Raw genomic sequence first — 18,495 nt, forward strand, 5'->3', positions numbered from 1 at the left:
ACACGTGCATCAAAGTTGTTGAGTTTGACCTTTGACTTCATGAAGTCTGATCCATCTGCTTCGGCCGTGCGGTCCGTCTCCTCTCAAGGTTGACCTTGTCAGGAATTGATTGGTTGATTGATTGATCGGTAATGCGATTGATTCATTAATTGATTGATTGATCGACGGATGAAACGGAAGGAGCCTATTTGTCCTTCACTTTAAAGCCTGCTGATTGGAGCAACTTGCCAACTTGCTATCCATTTTTTAATACGACAAAATATAATAAATACATTTATTTTACTTTGTGTTCCAGATATACGTTGGTCAGTATCATAAACTAAACTATAACTATAGTAGCAATACTTCTCGCTACAAGAAGTGAAAGGGGACGGCAACTTTCCAGCTGGTTATCTTACTGGAGGCGGTGGTTCACTACCCTCCTCTTCTTCTTCTTCCTCAGTAGGAACCTCTTATCTTTCAGTGTCAGGTTTCAGGACCGGCATCTGGGATGTGGTGCCGTTTGGGGAAACTGATGATGAAGTGATGCGAGTGAACACACCTGTCATGTTTTATCACCTTTCCCAGGATTTTAGTCCAACATGGGAGAGCCTCCCCTCGTGGGAGTTAGCGTACTCGGGGCATTATCTAATTTGAGTCTTTATAATTGATTAAGGCCCCGCCGCCACCGGTGACTCAGTGGTATCGTATTACGGAGATCTAATTTCCCCCCACAACGTCCTTGCTCCGCGCCGGCTTCCTCCTCCACCCCCGTCTCTGCAGCTCTGTTTCCCCGGCGTTATAGAGCTTTCAGCTGGCCTTTTCATCAGAACAAGCAGAAAGCGTTCGCGTTGCTGCGTCATCATCCTATTTATTTTTGCAGACGGCGTCGTCAGGAAGCAGGAAGGACGACACAACAGACAGCAGACAGCAGGCTGGTCCAGGGTCAGAGCGGTGGAGCTGATCAGAGAATCTAAAGTAGGCCATGTTTGGGCCAGAGACTGGATGTTAATGTAGAAGTTCTACAAAGACATTTTAGAAGTTTAATCTTAATCAAACCGCCAGAATACAACTGCAAAATACAGGTAATATATGCTGTGACTCAGCTACTCAGCAGCTGATGAGTAAATACCAAAACCGTTTACAGACTACTAGTAATCCAGCTGATTAGATGTGATCGGCTGAGATCAGGGTCAAGACCGGTGGAGTTTAAATGAGGGTGAAGTAATCTGATTGGCCGACCTGTAGCTGCTGAATTAAGGTCAGGTGAACTTTTGGATTTGGAGTTTTTTAAATGAGCGTGGTGTGACGCGATTGGCCGAGTCCCAGAGTTGTAATCAGGGTCAGGGAAAGGTGTGTGTGTGTGTGTGTGTGTGTGTGTGTGTGTGTGTGTGTGTGTGTGTGTGTTGTTTAGTCCTCGGGAGAAAATATCACCCTGAAAACACACATGATTCATACGGTGCTACAAAATTAGCATCCTCCTCCACTACACACACACACACACACGTAATATCATTAGCCTCCCTGCTGACCTCTGACCCCTGTGATAAAGTTGACTCTGATTTTCTCCAATCCTGTTAAGAGCTTTAAAAAAAACACTGCCTGCCTGAAGAGATAGATTACCAGCTGAGAGGAGGACGGACGGAGAGGTAAAGATGGAGGTGACGAGGAGGGTTTTAGTAGACGTGGATTATTGGTGGAGCGATCGCTTACAAATTACAGAGAGACACGATTAGCCGAAATATGTTTTGTGCCCGATCACTTTCGTGCAACAATAAAGATCCAAAGAATCCATTGTTTTAGGACGGAGCAGTGGAATAATGAGCGTCATGCCTCGGACCGTTCACGGCATGTGACAGGAAGGACAGGATTAGGAGGAGAAAGATGGAGGAAAATGAGAAGCGAGGCGTTGCACGGGGTTGATGGGTATTCCTGATCGTCTCCTCCTAATGAGCTCCTTAGTGTGCTGCTCATACATGCATTAATGCAACACAACGAACAGAAGATGGAGAACTACGGGTCACATGCTGGTCTTTACGGCAGGAGTTAAAAAACATGAAAAGGGAGGGAGAGGTGGGAAGAAGGAAGGGAAAGGAGGGAAGGATATACGGTACAGCAAGGTAGGAAGGATGAAAAGGAATGAGTGGAGGGAAGAAGAGAGGACAAGCAGGAAGAAAGTCAGAAGGGAAGTGTAGAAAACAAATAAAGCAAGGAGATAAGGACGAAACAAAGGATGTGAAAGATGAGGAAGAGGATAGAATAGGAAATGATTGATCACAGGAAATGATGGATAATATGTTGAAACTGAAGCTTCAGTTGTGTGTGTGTGTGTGTGTGTGTGTAGTTTTGGACAGCTAGCCAATCCAATCCGCCGGTTAGCTGGGATGAGCGTACGCCGTTAATTGCTAACGAAGCTATTGAGAAAGCCATCGGATACGCTGGTCTCTCAGTGATGGATTCAGTCCTGAGAGGCTGCAGCTCCAGACTCTGCACCCTGAAAAACAAGAGTCACTCAATAAGCTTCCTTTAGGTTCGTAAATTTAAAAAAATGACTTGTCAGAATGAGAAAAGATGTTAAAGGGGGACACATCATTCTCATATTTAGGCTCGTACAACTATTTTGGGTTTCTACTAGAACATGTTTACATGCTTCGATGTTGAAAGTACACTTTCTGAATACACCTGTCTGTCTGAAACGCTCCGTTTAAGAGGAAAAAACTGAAAAATCACGTCTGCGTCTGAGGAAACTTTGTAAATACAGACGACAGACTGTAATGGATTGATAGCTTAGAGTCCAGAGGTGTTTTGGTGCAGCTCAAGGCCGAGTCTGAGTGCGGTGGAATTAGATGCCGGGACGGTCGGACACCTGAGACTGGAACAAATGTGGACGCCGAGGGTTAACGCCTGTTCAGTGGCAATTTAATCAGCAAGAGTTCTCTTCTTGCAGGGAACATGGAAAGTGGTTACCAGTGCTTAAAGAGATTGCAAGTCCACATCATGTTGGGGGGGGGGGGGGGGGGGGGGGGGGACACGAAGGACACGAAGGACACAGAGGACATGTTGATGTCGACATGATGTTGAGAGCCTGCACTTAGAAGGAAAGTGATAATTGATAGATATGAACTGGAACTATCTTCTTAAATTACTTTATTAAAAATTCAAGCTCGGGTCCTGATTTTAATAAATAATAACTCCTTGTAAACATGTAAACAGTTTGCCGGGTTTTAACTTTCTTACTAATCGCCAAATATTTAATAATAGATTATCTGTTTAATCAAAAGGCCAAAGTGGTTGAAAAACTTTTAAACCACATTTCTTCGTATTATCGACTATTTATCACCTTCTCAACTGAAAGTGAGGAGATTAAATCCTCTTAAACTCTTGAGTGTCTCTTCTACCCTCTCAGCTTCCAGACTCCCTCTTTCATATTTCCATTCAACACTCCTCAAATGTCTCTGTCTCTCCATTGTGTTCTTAGACTGAAGCGTCCCGGCAGGCGGTGCCTCCTCCTCCTCCACGCCGTCTCAGCTGCCACTACCATTTCTTATTTCTGAGCCCTGAATCCCCCCCCCCCCCTCTCCGATCCCATTACCAAGCAGGCTACCTGCTACCTGCGGAGTCAAGACGCCAGCTCTCCGCTGCTTTTAGCTCACCGCTCTGTCTCGCCTTCATCCCTCCGTCATCATCCTCGGCCGCTCTGTCACTTGCAATTCTTCTTGGCGTCTTGCGGGTTGTGGACGTGTACAGTTTTGACTTGTGTGCAGCTGTCGGCCTCGGTTTGGCTCTAGAAGGATACTGATGTTACACTGAAACAGCTTTTTTAATGGCTGATACTGAAGCCACTCTTTTTAGGTTTAGCTCAAACACATTTTCAGTTGTAATGACCTTAAAGAAAAGAAGGTTTTCTATACATATTAATCTTGGAAACTCTCCAAGTTTATCCTTCGTTTGTGCAGCCAGCTCAGCATCTGTCACCCCCCCCCCCCCCCCCCACCCTTCTTACGTTTCCCTTCAATTGGCTCCTGATTGGCTGTGGCTTTATCCACCGACCAGTGGAACAGTCCGATTTTAGCCTTGACTGCTAATCTCACAACAATTAAGCAGGGTGCTTAGTGATAAGGTAAGGACGGTGTGGCGTGGGCGTGGGTTTGGCCCTGCCCACTGCTCAGCGAGCATCGACAGGAAGTACAGCACTGCCACATGATGCATCCTAACACATCGATCGATCGGGAGATGCATCTAGACGTGATTTACCGGAGTTTACTGGCTGCATTTAGCAGATAGAGCGACGGATCAGCAGAACCGCCCACTGCAGTTTAATCAGCCCAGTCTGTTTGGATTAACGTGCGTATTTCCATCCCTCCGTCATTAGCCTCTTACATGCGTGGGGACAGGCGTGGGTTCACCTGGGCTGCTGCTTCTAGATTTAGCCTCTGCTCCTCCAACGGCTCGTCCTAGCGGAGGCTATGGAGTGACAGTGGAGGAGGGAGGGAGTATGGGAGGGAGGGAGGGAGCCAGATTAGGTTGCAGTGTGAGAAAAGGTTGGCTGGAGGTGAGATCAGTGTAACGGATCTCCCAGCAGGAAGGAAGAGCCGCAGACGGACTGGATTCCAAGTTGACAGCGACCCAAAGAAACCTCGAATCCAGAGAAGAATTTGACTCTAGATCACGCTTGATTGTCATTAGTGATATTTATGAGGGTCATTATGAAAGTCATGAGAGCATTAGTGCCACGTTCGTTCCTCTTCTGGGGAGCTGTAAGGCGTCCGAGGTAAAATACAAAAACAGTGAAAACTGAAGCACTGAAACAAACACAAAAAACGTTGTTGATGTTCCGGCTTTTCTCTCGTGCTTAAAGGCGTTTCATTCTTTTGAAGTTTTAATAATGCGCTCTTTTGCTGTAAAATAAAATCACAAACGATAAAGAAGTGAATAAATCCTGATTTTGGTTAAATCAGAAGCTAGGACATTGAAAGTTGACAGAAATATTTTCTTCAACTCCTTTGGTGCTGCGGATCGAAAGCAAAATGAAAACGTCTTCTGTCTTAATGTCAAAACTTGAATTGAAGCTATAATAAAAACCACTTCTCAGTGGATTCAGACTGGAACTTCGGCGCCTCCGGAACGTTCTTATTACCCAACCCTGTTGTTGTACAAGCCTCTGAGGGGTTCACCTCTCTAAAGGCAGCGGCAGGTCGTCCAACAGAAACAACACGAGGAAGAAAATGAGCATTCGATTGAACTCTTGAGTGTTTCTTTGAGTTGAGACTGGAAGCGGCATCAGAAGCACTCAATAACACTTGTTGTATTGACTGAAGGCCAGAACTCATTTACAGACTCTGTGTGTGTGTGTGTGTGTGTGTGTGTGTGTGTGTGTGTGTGTGTGTGTGTGTGTGAGCAAAAGAGAGATAAGAAGGAAGCGAGAGAGCACGTGTGTGTCTGTGTGTGTGAGACAAAGCGAGAGGTAGAGAGCCTGTGATGATGCTACAGAGTGAGAAAAGAACAAAGAAAACAGTATGTAAATGTAGAAATGTGTGTTTTTGTCACCGTGTCAATGTGCGAGGGATTGACTTCTCTCTCGGTACACATCTGTCTCTTTGACACAGCTTTCATCGGTGTCTAATTTCCAACATTGCACGTGGCTGACAGTGAAGAGGTCGGAGGTCGTCGCGATATTCCGAGCACCAGGGAAAGATGGTGAGGAGCGAAACTTGGACAAACTTGGACATTAAGCAAATGCTTAATTGGATTAAGTCTAATCCTTCACTTTTAATAAGAGCAGTTAAACTCTTGCACGGATTTGGATTAGTAACACGGCACCTGGAATAACTGTTATTGCAGTTAAAGGGACATGAAGGAACAGGAAGTGCCCTCTGCACTGACGATCAGTGGCAGAGTGAGTCATTCAACGTGTCCCAAATCCACATTACGTACTATTCTAAAGCAGCCAATGGAAACGTGACAAGAGCCAGACAGAGTGCATACAGTCGACTACAGCATCGGTGGACACAATTCTCCCACAATGCATTGCAATATGGAAATGACGAAGATGCTCACAGCTGGAAAAGATTTAAATGAATCGTCTGACATCACGTGCACCGTGTGATTTCCAATAAGGAATATGACAATAACATGGTAAAGTGTAGATTATTTCAATACATGCTGCTAAAACAGTTTACTGTGACCATTAGTATGTAGTTCATACTGTACAGATTTAGCATGTAGTGTCGATCAGGGACTCACTGATTGATTTCCAATGGAGAGGTCGAAAACGTTGAACCTCAAGGCAGCACGACCTCCCTGATCAAAGACACTTGCAACTGTCACTAAAATGTCTTTTGAAAGCGTACTAATGCCCAGCAGTTTTCATTATTCAAACCACAAAACATTTGTTCTCAAATATGAATCGTGAGTGCGAGAGAAAATGTTCCCGTCTTCACATCTGTTGGTGGACCTAAATGGACCGCCTTTGGATACATTTGATCCGGTGCCTTTCGTGTTATCTTACCCTGCAGAAGTGTATGAAGACATTTTGTTCCTTGGAATGACTGTACGCAGATGTATAAATATATAATATAATATGTAGAAATGCACACACACACTCTGCAGCAGCCGTGGTGGGAACAGCACGTACTTGACATCACTCTGGTTTTCAGCAGGGTCCCATTTCCCCCTCAATTGGCCTTATTTGTGCTCATCACAGCACATTCAGAAATACACACCGAACACACACGCACACACACACACACCGAACACACACACACACACACATCTACTTTGACCTCATGACTTCCTGACTGACTTACCGCCTGCTGGTCATTTATAGAGTTAAAGGAAGTGAACTAAATCAGCTTAAGAGGAAATTTAGACAGAATGTCCCTTTTTAAGTAGTGAAGTAAATGTAATTAAGCGCTCCTCTCTTTTAAGACTCTGTGGCACTCCGGAGGCTTGTGCTCGGAAACGCAAGCTGCCAACGTTAGGCCTTCATTCAGTAACGCTGGTGTGTGCTCAAGGTCACATAAATCATTTTATCTGTCATGCGGGTCAAGGTCTCACACACACTCGATTGATTCCAAAATAATCCCTCATTCATTTGCATCATCAAGCTGTGTGTGTGTGTGTGTGTGTGTGTGTGCGTGTGCGTGTGTGTGTGTGTGTGTGTGCGTGTGTGTGTGTGTGTGGTGTCATCTGTGTCTGGCAGCGGCTCCTCAAGTCACCAGCAGCCTGTGGAAAAAGTGGTCATGAGACCAGGATAGGAGCTAAATATAGAAAGACACACACACACACACACACACACACACACACACACACACACACACACACACACACACACACAGTGATAGCTGGTATCTAAATGAACCAGTTTACTTATCGAGGAATCAGACCGCAGATTGGCATTCTGGGTAATTGTCTCCTCTCTTTCCTTTTTAGTTTTTCTTCCCTTTCATTCCCACTAAGAGAGACTCCAGAGGGAGCGGAGCGACAAGCTCTCTGTCTCCCTGCGAGTCTCTGAGGATCGGTTTGGCCGTCTGGTTTTGTCAGAAACATGTTTCACTTAGAAGAATCCAAATTTGGAAGACTTTATTTTTCCCTTTATGATGTACTCACTTTTGACACTCGCCTGTGATGCGTACGCTGCGTGTACCTGGAGGATTAAGAATCATATCCACAATGGATCAAGTCTCAAACAGCCTCTTGGTGTAGCTTCTCAAATGTGAGGATTGGCTTTTTTTTTATCTCTTCTACGTAATTGAATGTTAGCTGTCTTTGGGTTTTGGACTGTTGGTTGGAGAAAACAAGCAATTTAAACACCTTGAGCTCTGGCAACTTGTGTAAATCTTTGTATATCAACATTATAGTGTTTTAAAGGAGCGGTGTGTAGGATTCAGGGGGATTTATTGGCAGAAATGGGAAATAATATTCACAACTACAGTATGTTTTCTTTCGTGTATAATCCCCTGAAAAGAATCGTTGTGTTTTCGTTATCTTAGAATGAGCCCTTCATATACATATGGAGCGGGTCCTCTTCACGGAGTCCGCCATGTTGCATTGCCACGTTTCTACGGTAGCCCAGAACGGACAAACCAAACTCTGGTTCTAGAGAGAGCCTTTCGTGTGAGAAGAGTTGACATGGTTGCAATTTGCAACCTCACTGCTAGATGCTACTAAACCCTACATTCTGCTCTTTTCTTTACTAGTGGTGCATTTGGCGTTTGAAAACTGCATTCTCAATTACGTTTAGGTTCAGGCAGCAAAAGTGCTTGGTTAGGTTTCGTTAAAGAACGAGTTTGGGGTTAAAATAAGTCTAGTTTCATACGAGACACAAACCATCCACCCCATCCTGCTCCCTACGCCATTGTATTTGTGACACGTCAAAAGCTAACAGACCAGGTTGCATTAAACATTACAGAATACAATAACCAACAGATGATGACATGGATCATTACTTGCAGCCCTATACTGTCGTACAAAGCAATCAGAGCAGTGAGCTCTTGAGGCTGGATGGGTGGCAGGTTTGAATCTTGCTCAGAGAAAGTCAGACGAGAGGAAGAACTTAAGCTACAAGAGAAGACGGCGTTTGTATTGAGCTGCTCCAGCTGTGAATTCATGTTAACTTTGTGAATCTAAAGCAGTCAGCTGCTGAAAAATAACATGTTGGCGCTCAGTCAAGCATCTCTGGATAAATAGAGATTAAACAGCGTGAGGTAATGATTCCCATTGATCTGCATCCTAATTTAGCTTCCGTCCGTACCCTTGTGAGTCTTCATTGTCTGACTTTGTGCCTCAATAATCAAACGGCACATAATTGGCTTTTTGTGGCCTTTATTAAACATGGAGGGGGTCGGGGTGGGGGGGGGGGCGTCCTTTTCGTTTGCAGTAATTAAGCACAGTGTCAATGCAGTAATTAAGCACATCCCTTCTCTGTAGGAAGAAAAATGAGTTGGGGAGTTTAAATTGTGCAGCTTTTCCTCATTACCTGTCAACAAATTACTCACAAAGCGACCGTCGTGTCGTGATGAAGCATTGGTTGTCAACCTGAAGAAAGGGGCCCTTCAGAAGGTCATGGTGTAATTCTACAGGGTCATACGATGACGATATAGAATATAAGTGAACATATTATAGGATGTAAATGTGGAATTTATCAGCTGTTTACTGGAGACAAACTCCTTGAAGAAGCAATCAGAGCTGTTCAGACAAAAGCGCAACCAAAAATCCAAAGAACAGATCACCCAGACTGACAAGTGTTCTCTGCAAAATGCAGCGCTGAAACACTGCAGCAATTAGTGCTCAGCAAGCACCGAAGATGTGTCTCTTGTTCTCTCTGTCTTCCTGTGAATCTCTGAGGTTCAGCCCAACTGTCTGGTTCGTCGGAAACATGTTTCCTTTAGAGGAATCAAAATTTGGAAGACTTCCATCTCTCTTTCTGTCTCCCTGATCTCAATGCTTTTAGTACTCGGCTGTGATGCTTTCTTTGTGTGTAATTGGAGCATTGACTGTATAGACGTTGACGCAGTCACTGTGACGTCACCCATTGATTTGTGGACTGACATTTTGAAGCCTCGAATTAAGCCTTTTTAGTGGCCGCCATCTTGGTTTTTTGGCCATCGCCATCGAGAGGTACAACTGAAAATGTTACAATTAACTTTGATAATTACACAACACGCTGTGAAAGGGTTAAAGTTGTAAGATTACCAGACCAGACAACGCCGTGGTAGTGACCTGTCAATCACAGTAAGCCCCGCCCTAAAGCATACCCTGCTTTATGGTCTGTTTGACTCTAAATGGACCATCATTTACTAAATGAACATCATGCTGTATTGAAGAAGACTTGAAACTAGAGATTGAGACCATAAACTCATGTTTACAATGTTTACTGAGGTAATAAATCAAGTGAGAAGTAGAGTCATTTTCTCATAGACTTCTATACAACCAGAGGAGTCGCCCCCTGGTGGCCATTATAAAGAATGCAGGTTCAAGGCACTTTCACATTATCTTAACTTTTCAAAATTGGAGGTTCCCTTTGACCTGGAGGATTTCAAATTGTACCTACAAGGGTGCAGATGAGGGTTGATTCATTCACAACAGATGCTAAGTAGTTATGGTTTTCCACAAGAGTACTTTGGGTTTGTTCAGAGTCTGTTGCTCACCAAAATCGGTGCTGAAACACCACAGCGATTAGCTCCAAAGATGGAGACAAAATGAAAAGAATCAACACTTGTCTTGATTAGCACTTGCAAAGAGAAAATAAAAATATGTTATTTTGGTTGCTTGATGCTCGATGTGCACATGCCTGGTTTCCTCGTCAATGGGGGGTCACAAATCGATACATTAGAGCGACACGGCGATATGTCATTTATAAACCACTTCCTGTCAAAGTGACCTACAAGAAGGAGAGAGTTAAGGCAGCGGGACACTCAGCGGAGTCCCCAATCCTGGCACGCCGCCTTACATCTTCCATGTCACTTCAGCGTGCGAGGCTGCAGGAGGTGATTACAACACTCGATCCGGCTCCGCTCATCACCATTTTTCAGTTATATGGGCTTCGGTCCGTCACTTAACCTTCACATGTACCACCCTCTCCATTTTCTTATTACAGTGTTTCTCAAAGACGGGTTTAAAGTGCAACTTTGGAGATTAAGTATACAAATATATTTCACTTTAATTTCTGTAGTGGTGATCATTGGAAAATACCCTTCTACTTCTCTATGCATTTATTCCAAACACTCGAGTGATGCTGCTGCTTATGACTGACATTAAAATGGAATTTTTGTGTTCAGAAGCCTGTCAGGTCGGGGAAGCTTCCAAAGCAGTTTTTAAAGACGAGAAACTGGCATTTAGATCTTGAAAATAAGAATTTCTTATAAAGTTTGTAATTAATCAACTAATTGAGTAAAGGACATTAACATAATATGTGTTTTCTGTAGCCGTGGTGAGTGATGAACCTCCATCATATCCATTTAGGTAAACAGCAGAATTGAACTCTCGGCTGGACAGTCACTTCTTAGAAGAGCAAAATTAGATTTTCCTCTTGGGGTATTGAGTGCAGAATAAGTTCAGCAATTCCGCAATAAGTAAGAGGAATTTCTGCAACAGCTACATCTTTAGTTGCAACTTCATGTCGTGGTATTTCAGAACCTCTCGAGTGCTGCCAAAGGCCTTTGAGGGTCAAATCAAATGACTCGTGTATCGCAAAAGTGAGGAATAATCCCATATATTCAGAGGAGAATTATGGTCTTCTTACTGCTCCTGTGATCTACAGCCCAGGGTTGAGAGAGCTTGACCTTGTATGGAGGTGGTGCTGTATCTATGTATGTGTGTAATGTGTTTGTGTGCCCAAAGGGAAGTTTGGACAGTCCAGAGCACTGGCGAGGGCTCACCGGCACATGATGGAGCTTGTGACCGACCTTACATAACCCTACATAGCCCTTACATAGGCCTGCTGTAGAGCTGCCGGGCAGCCTTTGATTTCTCTGTGTGGATCAATAAGGTATCACATTATTATCAGAACCATGTAGCGGTTGGTTTATGTGATTTGCACGCTTCAAAGTCAAAATATAAGGATAAAAAGGACGTTTTTTTGCCAATCTATTAGCAGAGATGGAATATAATATTGTTTTTATAAGTTATTTTAGTTTACAATCTGCTGAAACTAAGAATTGTTGTGCGTTAGCTTAAAACGAATCATTCATATCTATATTCGGAGCCGGTCCTCGTCACGAAGTCCGCCATGTTGCTCCGCCATGTTTCTATGGTAGCCCAGAATGGACAAACCGAGAAAAAAAGTGAGTGGAGGGGTATTTAGTTGGTTGCAATCTGCAACCACACCGCAAACGTCTAATCCTATAAACTGGCGCTTTAAAATCGGTAGAAAGACATTCTGCTTCCTTTTTTTGTAAAAATGTATTTGGCATGATAAAGTCTTGCTGCTTTTGCAGTTTGAATGACGTCCATGCGGCGCTTGTATAAAACAGTAAAGTACTGTACCTTGATTTTTTTTACACCAACTGCAAAAATAGCACATTTCAAGCATTAGTACTAGTACAACTTATGGAATTGGGACACAGCATGATTGTTTCCGGTCAGTTAGCAGCTAACCGCTGTCTTGAATTTATATGCTAAGCTAACTAGCTTGTACGTAAGTAGTATTTTTAGCTTTTAGTCCAAGAAAAAGCTGCTTTTTTTAACTCCACCACCGGAGCCTTAACTCAACCAATTAGATGATTTCCGCCTCCAAGTAATTCTTGTGTAACTAAAAATCCCGATATGCTATTCATTAGAAGGCCGATGGAAAGACCCAGAGCTTTATCTCAGCACCATGGTGAGAAGTCAAACCAGAGATAACCCTTGAAAGAATGTGTCGTGTGCGTGTGTGTGTTTAAAGATAGAAGTGAAGGATGCGGTCCAGCACATCCACATGCTTGAGCACCACCGCACAGTCTCGCTGGCCTTTCCATATCCACTTGCTGGTTTTAGCCCAGATAGCTCTCCCACGTGCAGGCCCCGCTATAAATAGCGCAGGTTTAATGCGCGATTTGTCCCAGCAGGCTTTTTATGACTGAACGGGCCAGTAGGTTTTCACTGTTGTTACCAACGCAGATTAACCACAAATGGAAGTCACCACACTTCATCTCTCTTTACACTCCATTCCCCCAATGCCACTATTATTATTATTATTATTGTTACACTGCGATACCCTTTTACAAGCAGACTCCAACAAGTGCATTTTGTAGGTTTCAAAAGGTCAAAGGTCAGGATTTTGCATTCAGTATAGACGTAGAATTCATTTGAAATCCAGCTCTGTGCCACGGTGTTTTCCTCCGTTCATTTGCGTTAATTTCAGTGTTTCAGCGTTTCGTCATTGTGTTTCTGCAGCAGCAGCTTATAATTCTCACTCACGTTTTCCTCTGTTTTTTATAAAAAAACAACTTTAACTCAGAACGAACTGATCGCGATTTCCCCTGAAGTGTGCCCTTTCAATAACTTCAAAGGTGCCCTTATTCTACGTTAATTTCATGCCCATTTGCTTAATCTGCCCGTTCTAATGCTCCATTTAAGCCATAATAGATTCAGTCAGAGACACAGTGAGGGATGTGTTCATTCCTGCGATGCTATTGTGTTATGCCTCTCCCATTATCGTACATTAAAACTGGGAAGAATAAGCCACCTATTTCTCCTATTTATTTCCACCTTTTAGCAAGCATAACACGTTTATTACTTTCTTTTCTCTACCAGCAGAGGATGACTGAGCACTGTGGTGTTTTTCAGCAAAAAAACCCAAAAAACAAACCCTGATTTATATTCATACCTCACACGTGTGGATTTCAAACTCTCTTTTTGCTCAGGGCCACTTCAGAAGGGGAAGTTTAGGGAATCTGAGTGTGCGTTCATTTTCAATGCATCAAGATAGTTTTAGGATTAAAACGTGAAGGTACAGACTCACTTCGCTCTCCTAGTGGACTCATCATGTTATCAACTGTGTTCGACCTAATGCAGGAGGATGCACTGCGTCAAACACATCGAGGAAATCAGCTACACTGTATTAATGAGCTCAATCTGAATGACACATTTTGCGTTTGACAACAAAAGAACTGTCTGTTGTTTACTTGTACAGATTTAAGGCCACCTCCTCTGGATTGTGTTAGTCATCTGATCACCCTGTAAGCAGGAAAAGATGCTCTGAAGAATTTGTAGTTTGGGAGAAAAACAGCAGCTGTAACCAGTTTTAGTTCCAATAGATTATAACAGTGACCCCGAGTCACAGCAAAACAAAGCTTCAAAACAGCCACAAAATACCCACTTCAGCATAATCTTCTATGCCCTTGATCAGTCTGTTTGCAACACTTGTTGCCTTGCCAATAAATTGCTAGGTACATGACTACCTTTGGAGCAACGAGGAGGGCAACAGAGTGAGTGTACTGAACTGGTTTCTATGGACATTTGCTGCTGGATACCAGAGATCCTAAAACTTCCTGATTGAGATTAGCTCGAACCTGAACTGTTTGAAAATCTCGACGCACGAGGTCAGAAAGGTCGCTGCAATAAATTCAACAGGATGTTCAGTGATCATGTACAAAACAGAGCCGACACGAGCGCGGAGCAGGGAAGGCGTCGCTCTTTGCCGAGCTGCTCCGTTGCCTTCTTCCTCCTCCTGGCGTGTGTGAGTCGTGTCGTGTGTAGCTGTCGGGGGCTTCATCATTATTCAGAGTCAGCACGGCGGTGGGAACACCGCATTCGCCTTCTGCCGCAGCGGAGAGGAAGTTCAAACACACACGTCAGAGAGTGTGCGTGTGTTTCGTCGTGCTTGGTCACGTTTGTGTGTTGCGCATGATTTTGTTCTCACACAGTGTGTGTGTGTGTGTGTGTGTGTGTGTGAGACATGGGGCAATATCTATATGAATGTGTGTGTTTGAGTGCGTGACAGAGACCAGCAGAGGGTCGACGCTTCGGTATGTGAATGTGACGCAGATGAGATCACATGACGTGTATGTATGTATGTGCTGCAGTGTGTGTGTGTGTGTGTGCGCCCAGTTCACCTGTTTTCTGGTGCAACATGTGCACACGTGTTACTTGCGTGTATGTGTTTAGGGGTGTGTGTGTGTGTGTGTGTGTGTGTGTGTGTGTGTGTGTGTGTGGCCTGCCCAAGGATGTTTTTATTGATTGACAGCTGCAATGGAGAGAATGACTGAGGATAGAGAGAAGCTGAGTGGAAACAAAGAAATCAATCAACCTGTTTGTCCGAGTTTATCAGGGAGGAGAGAGAGAGAGATAGATAGAGAGGGATGGAGTGAAGAAGAAAGGGTGAGAAGAGGGAGGGAGGGAGGAGGGGAGAAAAGGTAAGGGGATGAAAGAAGAGCAGAAGAAGGAATGAAGAAGAAGAGATAAGAAAGAAGAGAAAGAATGAAGGGCACCAAAGAGAGAAAGGGTGATGGCTTGATAGGAGAGGAAGGAGGAGAAGATGAGAGGAAGGATGCTGAGGAGAAACAGATCAATGGAGGAAAAAGAAAAGAAGGTGAATGAAAGGAAAGAAAGATGTCAAGGAAGAATGGGAGGAGGGTGGAAGCAAAGAAAGAGGGACGAAAAGATGGAGAGGAGAAGAAAGTTAAGGAGAAAACCACTGAGGAACAAGATGGAAGAATAAAAGAGGGGATGGAAGATAAGCGAGAAAGAGGAGAGGGAATGGAGGAAGAGGAAAGACTGAAACTGAAAAGGGAGGAAAGAGGAAAGACGATGGAAGGAGAGGAGAAAAAGAGAAGAGACGACGAAGAATGATGTGTAATGAAGGAGAAAAGGATAGGAAAGGATGCGGAATGTGATGAGTGAAGGAAAGAGGACAAGGGCCATGGAGGGAAGGAAGGGAGGGAGCGGAGAAGAGAGTGAGATGAAAGAGGAGAGAGGAAAGGAAGGATGCGCTGATGGAACGAGTGTTGGAAGGGGATGAGTCAGGCGCACGTGAGAGGGATGTGAGCTGCGTGCTAACACACACACACACACACTCTCTGTCGCTCTCTATCTCTCTCTCTCTATCTCTCTCTCTCTCTCTCTCTAGGTAAAAACACACCTGCATCAGCAGCTGGGGGGGAGAGGAAGCAATGGGAGGGTCGTATAGAGGGCATCCTTTCCCCCTTTCTCGTCTTTCGTCTCCTCCCCCCTTTCCCTTCTGCTTCTCAATCAAGTCACGACTCTCCTCCCTCTCCCTGTTGCTCCATCTCTATATCGCTCTTTTATTTTCTGACCCACATCTCTCTTCTTCTTCCTCTCACTTACTCACTCAATCGTTGCACCCCCTTCTCTTCATATTCACCTTTTTGTTCCCTTTCCTCCGTCCTTTTCTCCAGCTCCTTCTCCTCCTGCCTTTCTCCCCTTCATCCTACTCACCTTAACACTCCTCCCCCTCCATTCTCTCTCTTCCCCCCCCACTTTGCTGATTGGCTCTTTGGTCGTGTCTGCTATATCGTGTAACTCTGCTCTGTAATTTATGGAAGCATTAATGCTACATCCAGTCCTTGACCCAAATAAACGTTCCTCACACACACTAAATAAACACACCAACACACAGAACGGGCACAGTTGTACGTTAGAGTTGTATGATGTCGTAGATCGACGTAGAGCAGCCATCGTCAACACAACGTGATGTTGTATCGATTAAGATATTACGGCTGGATGTGTTTTTCTGGATGAAGTTACAGTGCTTATGTTGTGTGGATGTTTGTAGAGAGGAGGGAGGTTGAGTGATTACGAAGTACTGTAAAGTAAGAAATGGAAAAAGTCATGTTTTTATAATTTTATTAAATGATTAATCCAAAAATAATAATCGACAGATGGATTGACAGTGAAAATAATCAGATGATGAGAGTTTCTTCCCGCGGTTGACAATTAAAGTAGAGCGTTATTTTTAGATTGTAGATTGTGTAAAATCAGCATTTGACAGTTAAGTAAATGGACGATGTTGTTATCTAGCTACTCATAGATAAGAATACATTTAGCACGTACCCAGACATCATTGACTGTACTGTAGGTAAGTCACATAAAGTATTTCACACAGAATAAACTGAAAGTTATTTATCTACTCATAGGGTTCAGCTGCAGTGGAGTGTAAGAGGCCACGTGGAGTTTAGTCAGTCAGAGAGAGATGAGATTACCTCGAGGAAACCTGATCGGGAATGAAAACCGTCAGTTAAATTCAGTTTGAGAGGTGGTTGGTGTAACAGGTCGACCCTGTCTGCTCGCCTACGGAGATGAATGGAAATGTGTGTGTGTGTGTGTGTGTGTGTGTGTGTGTGTGTGTGTGTGTGTGTGTGTGTGTGGGCTTATAAGTGAATGAGAGACGGTAACAGACCGGGTTTCCTCATCATGTGAACAATAAGACATTCATATCTTGCACACGTGCACACACACACATTTACAAACACATATTCATCCAGTTTGACTGCTTTTATTTCCCTCCTTCCCTCCGTCCTCCCCTCCTCATACCATTCTTTCTTCCTTCCCCAAACATCTTTACCTCCCCCAAGAGAGCACAGTTGCTTGCTTCCCCTCACACTGAGTCACGTAGACACATTTCCTGCTCTCTTTTTTTGTCATGCCATGTGTTGTGACCGCAGACCACGTGGCTGCTAACGTCTCACTGGAACGGTATTTCAGTAGATCACAACGTGGGGCTCTCACGGGGGTTTCATTACGGTTTCTGAGTTCTTAAAAGAGATCTCCATGTGTTGAGAGAATTTTGAAGATCCTTGATTGGGATTTCGGAGATTCTTACTTGGGTTTAAGGGGTTCCTGTAGGGGTTAAAACATGTTTTTTAAGGGGTTATAGTGCTCCTTTAGGGGCCTCTATGAGTATTTAGGGGTTGTAGACATTCCACAGTATAACACCTGAAGGAACCCCTTAAGGAACCCCTTTAAACTCCCTCACGAACCCCTAAAACAGAGTAGAGCTCCTTTAGGCACTACAGACATTCCACCCTGTTTTAGAGGTTCTTTCTCGAGAGTTCTAGAGTTTTTTTGGGGAGGTTATTAGGTTCCTTGTGGGAGCTCTAGATGTCTTTAGGGTGAAGAGTTACTCCCGGATTCTTGTCGTTGATGGCTTTTAGGTCCTTGAGTAGTTCCTGAAGAGGTTTTCCCAGGAATACAGGGGTTAAAGGAGTCCCAGATCTGCAAAGGTAGTCCAGGGATCCTTTGGGGGTTGAAGGAGTCATTGTGAAGGTTTTCGGAGTTCTTAATGGGGTTCTAGGGGATCATGAGGCTGTTTCCTTGATTCGTGAGGTGGCTGGCAGGGTCCTTCATGGAGGGGAAAAATATGTTGAACTTCAAATATTAATCTGTAAATGAATGAAAACTTGAGTTAATCTTCAGTCTCTTACATTGTACGTGCGCAGAGCAAATTACTTACTTTTCAAGAATCATTGTACACAGTTCCCACGTTTGGGGAGATTTCTCTGACTGCATCAAACACAGAAAACAAAGCTGTGCCACCGTGACCAAAGAGTCCACAGATCAAACAGACCAAACAGCAGCTCATTTAAACTGATTAACACATTCTCAACCAACGAAGGGGAACTAATCAACCGTAAGACCTCTCGGGTCACGGCTGCTCTTTGTTGTGAGCCACAGGAGATGCGCTCGATAAATGCACGGAGACACTTCCAGATAGGTGCTGCCGGTGTACGTGACACATTTTCTGTCTAATCCTGCATTGTGCCGGGGCTGATGCCTCCATTGGTTTCGGTGTCGAACCCCCTCTAACATGGAAGTCTCATTATCTGTAATGAGTAGCTGTTGAGAGATGAGGGGCTGTTGATGAGAGCTCCTTGTGACTCCGACAGTGAACAGTGTAATAATATACAGTATATGCCAGATGATGGAGGCTTTTATCCAAAGTGCCTCGCACTACTTCAGCTGCATACATATTTTAGAAAAGCTGTCCCAACGGGAACCAAGCCCCTAATTTTAACAATGCCGGTGCTGCTCAGAGCGATGAACTTCACAGGAAACACCAGCCTTGGGAGTCTCACAGAG

The 18,495-nt window shown here is 44.1% G+C and overlaps 1 protein-coding gene across 1 annotated transcript in view; it reads left to right on the forward strand.

The window, feature by feature from the left end:
- ppargc1b (peroxisome proliferator-activated receptor gamma, coactivator 1 beta) overlaps positions 1 to 18,495 on the forward strand; it is an 86,850-nt gene that overhangs the window by 38,482 nt on the left and 29,873 nt on the right. The gene's annotated exons all lie outside the window — the stretch shown is intronic.

Source organism: Anarhichas minor, unplaced genomic scaffold, assembly GCF_050575085.1.
Source record: "Anarhichas minor isolate MPS153535 unplaced genomic scaffold, ASM5057508v1 ptg000031l, whole genome shotgun sequence".
Taxonomy (NCBI): Eukaryota; Metazoa; Chordata; class Actinopteri; order Perciformes; family Anarhichadidae; genus Anarhichas; species Anarhichas minor.